This window comes from Trichomycterus rosablanca, chromosome 14 (assembly GCF_030014385.1).
Source record: "Trichomycterus rosablanca isolate fTriRos1 chromosome 14, fTriRos1.hap1, whole genome shotgun sequence".
Lineage (NCBI taxonomy): Eukaryota > Metazoa > Chordata > Actinopteri > Siluriformes > Trichomycteridae > Trichomycterus > Trichomycterus rosablanca.
The window spans coordinates 34,231,599-34,237,328 of record NC_086001.1 but is presented as its reverse complement, the minus strand read 5'-3'; the positions used below and the strand labels follow the sequence as shown (position 1 = coordinate 34,237,328).

The 5,730-nt window shown below is 39.2% G+C and overlaps 1 long non-coding RNA gene across 1 annotated transcript; it reads left to right on the top strand.

Moving 5' to 3' along the window:
* Positions 1 to 2,691: 2,691 nt before the first annotated feature.
* Positions 2,692 to 3,424, top strand: LOC134326963 (uncharacterized). Its single transcript, XR_010014659.1, has 4 exons — positions 2,692 to 2,768; positions 2,875 to 2,989; positions 3,078 to 3,208; positions 3,356 to 3,424. It is a non-coding gene; the product is annotated as an uncharacterized LOC134326963 (long non-coding RNA).
* The last annotated feature ends 2,306 nt before the right edge of the window (positions 3,425 to 5,730 follow it).

Sequence of the window (5,730 nt, the reverse complement as noted above, 5' to 3'; positions counted from 1 at the left end):
AGGGGGGGAGGGGGGGCAGAGCATTGATTCAGAAATGGAAAACAATGCTCTACTTGAAGACGAAGACAACGATGATGATGATTTGGAGTTCATGGATTGCCAATCTGCTGTGTGTAATAATGACCTCAGTTGCATTACTAATGATGTATTTTTTGACTGTGAGGACTTTGATTCTGGATCAGAGTCAGAACTGGAGTTTGATTCTTTGCGTGATGAACTAGCAAAATGGGCAATTCAACACCACATCACGCACAGTGCAATAAATGCACTGCTAGATGTCCTTGGCAAGTATCACTCAATCTTGCCAAAAGATGCCAGGACACTCTTGAGTACAGCAAGATCAAATGATCTTGCAATTCAGGATAAAGCCGGTGGTCAGTACTACTACTTTGGTGTGCTCCAATCAATTACACACATTCTGCAAAAAAACAAAGGTTTAGTGACCAATACAAAACACCTGAAATGTCAAGTCAATATTGATGGGCTACCACTTTTCAAAAGCTCACCAACACAGCTGTGGCCCATCCTTGGCACTGTTATTAGCTTGCCACATCATGAGCCAGTGACAATTGGGCTGTTTTGTGGTGAAAGAAAGCCTAATTCACCAAACGAGTTTCTTGATGACTTTGCATTAGAGATAGCCAAGCTTGCTGAGGGGTTTGACTTTGAGGGAGTAAGGTTAACTTTGCAGCTCTCTTCAATGGTCTGTGATGCCCCAGCTCGTGCTTTTATTAAGTGTATAAAAGGTCACACAGGGTACCATGGGTGTGAGAAATGCACACAGGAAGGCGTTTACATAGACAACAGAATGACGTATCCTAGAACCGACCTGCCACAACGGACAGATCAAAGTTTTAGGGATAAGACCGATTTGGATCACCACCATGGTATTTCAGCTCTAGAAAAGACATCTCTGGGAATGGTATCTGGGTTCCCTCTTGATTACATGCACCTTGTGTGCCTAGGTGTCATGCGGCGACTTCTGTACCTGTGGCTGAAGTTAGGTCCTCTCACTTGTAGGCTGTCCAACTTTCAGGAAAACGCATTAACGGAAAGGCTGCTGGGTATCCAAAGCTATGTACCTATTGAGTTTGCACATCGACCAAGGACTCTCAGAGAAATTGACAGGTGGAAAGCCACAGAGTTTAGACAATTTTTATTGTACACTGGCCCTGTTCTGCTCAAAGATACATTGAGCACCGCAGTGTACCAAAACTTTCTGCTGCTATTTGTGGGCATTTTCATCCTTAGCAACAATACTCTGATTGAGGACTATCTTGAATATGCCAATAACATCCTAGGTCTTTTTGTTTCTCATTTTGGACAGCTCTATGGCCCTAAATTTGTGTCGTACAATGTTCACAATCTAGCGCATCTTGCGCAAGACGTTAAAAATCACGGTGTTCTTGACAGCTTCAGTGCCTTCCAATATGAAAACCACCTGAGTAAAATGAAAAAAATGATTAGAAAACCTAGCAGCCCACTCAGTCAAATTGTAAAAAGACTGTCAGAGGTACCATGGAGAGATAGCCCAGAAAAAGAGATATGTTTATTAAGACAAAGCATCTCTGGTCCTCTTCCTCCACCTTTTTATGGTGCAACCCAATACAAAAAGCTGGTAACACCACTGTTCACTGTCAAGCTTGACCAGGCCAACAGTTATATTTACCTTGAGGGAAAAGTTGCAAAGGTTAAAAATATCATCTCTTGCAGGAATGAGGTATTTGTGGCATACAGCAGATTTGAGCAGCATGAATCATTCTTTGATTATCCACTGTCATCATCTACCTTTGGCATATATTTGGTTCATGGGCTCACAAGAACGATACATTTCTGCAAAGCCGATCAAATAGAGGGGAAGGCCTTCCTAATTCCATATAAACACAAATTTGTGTCAATTCCACTCTTGCATGCAAAAACTCAGTAAATGTGTACTACCTTTCATAATGTTTGGAATCACTAGCAAGATTTTTTTTTATATCCAAAACCAACTCATACAATGTGGATTTAAATATAGCAAACTACATATCAAACTGTCTATTCAATTAATTCAATATTTTTTATTTTATTTTTTAAGTGATAAATCAAATACTGCAATTCTGTTTACCATTTTTGTTTACCCTGAAATTTAAGCATCACATTTGATAAGTGGAGAATTGTGTGTGTAATGTAAAACTAGAAGTTTCAGATAATTAGGAAGCTACAAATGTAGCACAATATCCAAAATTTAGATGTATCCAGAGTAATGAACGTGTGTATAAACACACACACACACACACACACACACACACACACACACACACACACACACATTACTCTGGATACATCTACATTTTGGATATTGTGCTACATTTGTAGCTTCATAATTATCTGAAACTTCTAGTTTTGCATTACATAATATTACAATGATATATTTTTAACTGTGATCCCAAACGGTGAATGGTAGTGTGTGTGAAAAATGTATTAATGCATCTATCTATCTACAGCTCACTTTTAAAAAATAACAAAAGTATTAGTACTTTTCTGTCAGAAAAAACGTGTCATTTTGGGGGGGTTGGGCATGGTGCAGCTCCTGCAATGTACCTCATAGTAGAGTTTGTTGGGGAGGAGCAGACCGGACCAGTGGCAAAATCTTGCTATAAGGATGGCTTCTCCTGGTGGCCTCCCTACAAAGATGAAAACCGACTCTTGAAGTGTCAGGAAATCAGAGGTCCCACAGCCTGATAAAGGGTGGAGCAAGCACAGCGTGCGAATACTTTATGAATCAGGTGATAATAAAAGTTTGGTGACCACACACTATATGGAAAAATATATTATTGTAACCATAATATACCTGATCTAAGCTGCTCTTTTCTTTTTTTGCCCTCCTCACAGAGTCGTTTGTCAACATTGTTGCCAACTGGAAAAAGTCATGCTACACATCAGATCTTAACTCAGAAACTGAGTTAAGAAACTCCAGCACAGAAACTCTGGGAAAGAGAGTCAGGAAGTGAGCTGTGTATACTGTGCTATAAATATTGTAAAACAATTCTGCAGTGTGTACGACCTATTGCTAATTTATTACTGTACTCTTGTAGAAAGAAAATATACTCTTCCTCTGAACAAGAAGAAGAAGAAGAACCACAACCTGCCAAAGTAAAAAAACTTGCAAATGCACCAAGGCCCCCAGCCCCACCACAAAGACAGAAACATGGTTCAAAAAATAACGGTTAGTGCATTTAATTTTACAATTGTGTGGATCCTACCACACAGACTACACACATTTTTGTTGTTGAAGCAACCACAGTGCATGTCATCTACTAACAATCTCATACCATAGCTACACCTTTAATCATTTTTTTTTTTGCATTCTTAGCACTAACCAGCACCTTTCAGCCTGGAAGAGCAGAGCAGGAGTGGTGTAACAATCTGTCAGATAGTCAAGGTATATAATGTCTGAAACATTTAGAATGGTGGATTTAAAAGGAACACTTCAGTATTTTTAACCTAATGACTGAAGTAATCAACAGCATGCATTTTCCCCTGTTACCTTTGAGCAGTTTTCAGAATCCTGGTCCTAGAGTACCTCTGCACTGCACACAACATTGGGCTTTGAACAAAGATGAGTTACAGAGGGTTCAATTTTACAGAGACAGGAATGTTAAAAAAAAAAAAAAGAAGAAAAAAAAGAAAGAAAAAAAAAAAGACTCACCAGGCAAGGGAAAAGTTATGTAAAACTCCCCTGGACTTCACCCTTTGGGAAGAGTAGTTTGAATGTCTAATTAAAAATGTAAGCAAATGTAAGCTCTTGACAAAGTACAAATATTACAAATACTGTACTAACATTCTTGTACCAAAGTAAAAGTCTTCCAAAAACAATACCCAAGTATAGTAAAGTACAATTACTTTATTTATTAGTGTGTAGTTTAGTCGAGTAGTTTAGACCAACACTTTCACAACTGCAACTCAACCCTTCAGCCAGAACTGTTTATTCTACAATCAGCTGAAAAGCAATGTGATGATGGCAGTAGAAATCTCCCTCATCATCAGGACCAGTTCAGAATGTTTATGTATATGGAAGCAGATCAGTAGCAAAAATCTAATGAAAATATAATATGTAAAATGTATTCTTACACTATATTGCCAAAAGTATTCGCTCATCTCCCTTTTGCACGCATATGAACTTGAGTGACGTCCTATTCTTAATCCATAGGGTTTAATATGATGTGGGCCCACCCTTTGCAGCTATAACAGCTTCAACTCTTGCAAAGTTGGGAGCATGAAATTGGCCAAAATCTCTTGGTTTGCTGAAGCATTAAGTGTTCCTTTTACTGGAACCAAGGAGCCGAGCCCAACTCCTGAAAAACAACCCCACACCATAATCCCCCCTCCACCAAACCTTACACTCGGCACAATGCAGACAGACCGTTCCGTTCTCCTGGCAACCGCCAAACCTAAACTCATCCATCGGATTGCCAGACGGAGAAGCGTGATTCGTCACTCCAGAGAACACGTCTCCACTGCTCTAGAGTCCAGTGGAGGTGTGCTTTACACCACTGCATCCGACGCTTTGCATTGCGCTTGGTGATGTAAGGTTTGGATGCAGCTGCTCGGCCATGGAAACCAATTCCATGAAGTTCTACACACTGTTCTTGAGCTAATCTGAAGGCCACATGAAGTTTGGAGGTCTATAGCGCTTGACTCTGCAGAAAGTTGGTGACCTCTGCGCACTATGCGCCCCAGCATCTGCTGACCCCGTCATTTTACAAGGACTACCACTTCGTGGCTGAGTTGCCAATGTTGTCGTTCCCAATCGCTCCCATTTTGTGATAATAGCACTGACAGTTGACTGTGGAAAATTTAGCAGTGAGGAAATTTCCCGACAGGACTTGTTGCACAGGTGGCATCCTATAACGGTACCATGCTGGAGTTCACTGAGCTCCTGAGAGCGACCCATTCTTTCACAAATGTTTGTAGAAGCAGTCTGCATGCCTAGGTGCTTGGTTTTATACACCTGTGGCCATGGAAGGGATTGGAACACCTGAATTCAATGATTTGCCTGGGTGAGTGAATACTTTTGGCAATATAGTGTATGTTTGAATTAAAATTTCCCACTCAATGTTGGTCTCCAATTCAAATTCAGTTTTAACATTTAAATTTGCCATTTGATGCACTATTGACATTTCATTTACACAAATGATTAATTAAATTCAATTGATAATTAAATTAACAATTTAATTATAAATGCATTTTAATTACAACTCATTTCCAGAACTGCATATTCATGCCTTAAGATTACACAATAATGACGTCAAAATGATAATTCACCTTATATGCATTTGCACTCTCTAATAATGTTTTTATACGTTTCTATTATCATAGACAACACCAAGCTAGAAAGATGACAAAATTGAAATATTAAAAGGAAACAGCACCTCTCCTTTTTGCAATTACATATTTTAGCCTACTACACTCATTCTGTGACAAAATGTCTTTGAAAACATGTTGCCAAGTTATTTGGTTTATCAGTCTGGTTGACAAAACAAGGCTGAGCTACGAGCAATTATGAAAATTCACGTCCAATTCACCAGCTTATTTTTCTAATTTTCCGTTCCTCTTTAAACGATACAGCAGTTACGTTCTGGTGCCTAAATGAAAGGTAAGAATAAAAAATAAGAATAAGAAACTAATTTCAGCTTGGTTTCGTCGCACAGATTCTAGTTGAATAATTGGAAGAGGAGGAGAATTCCA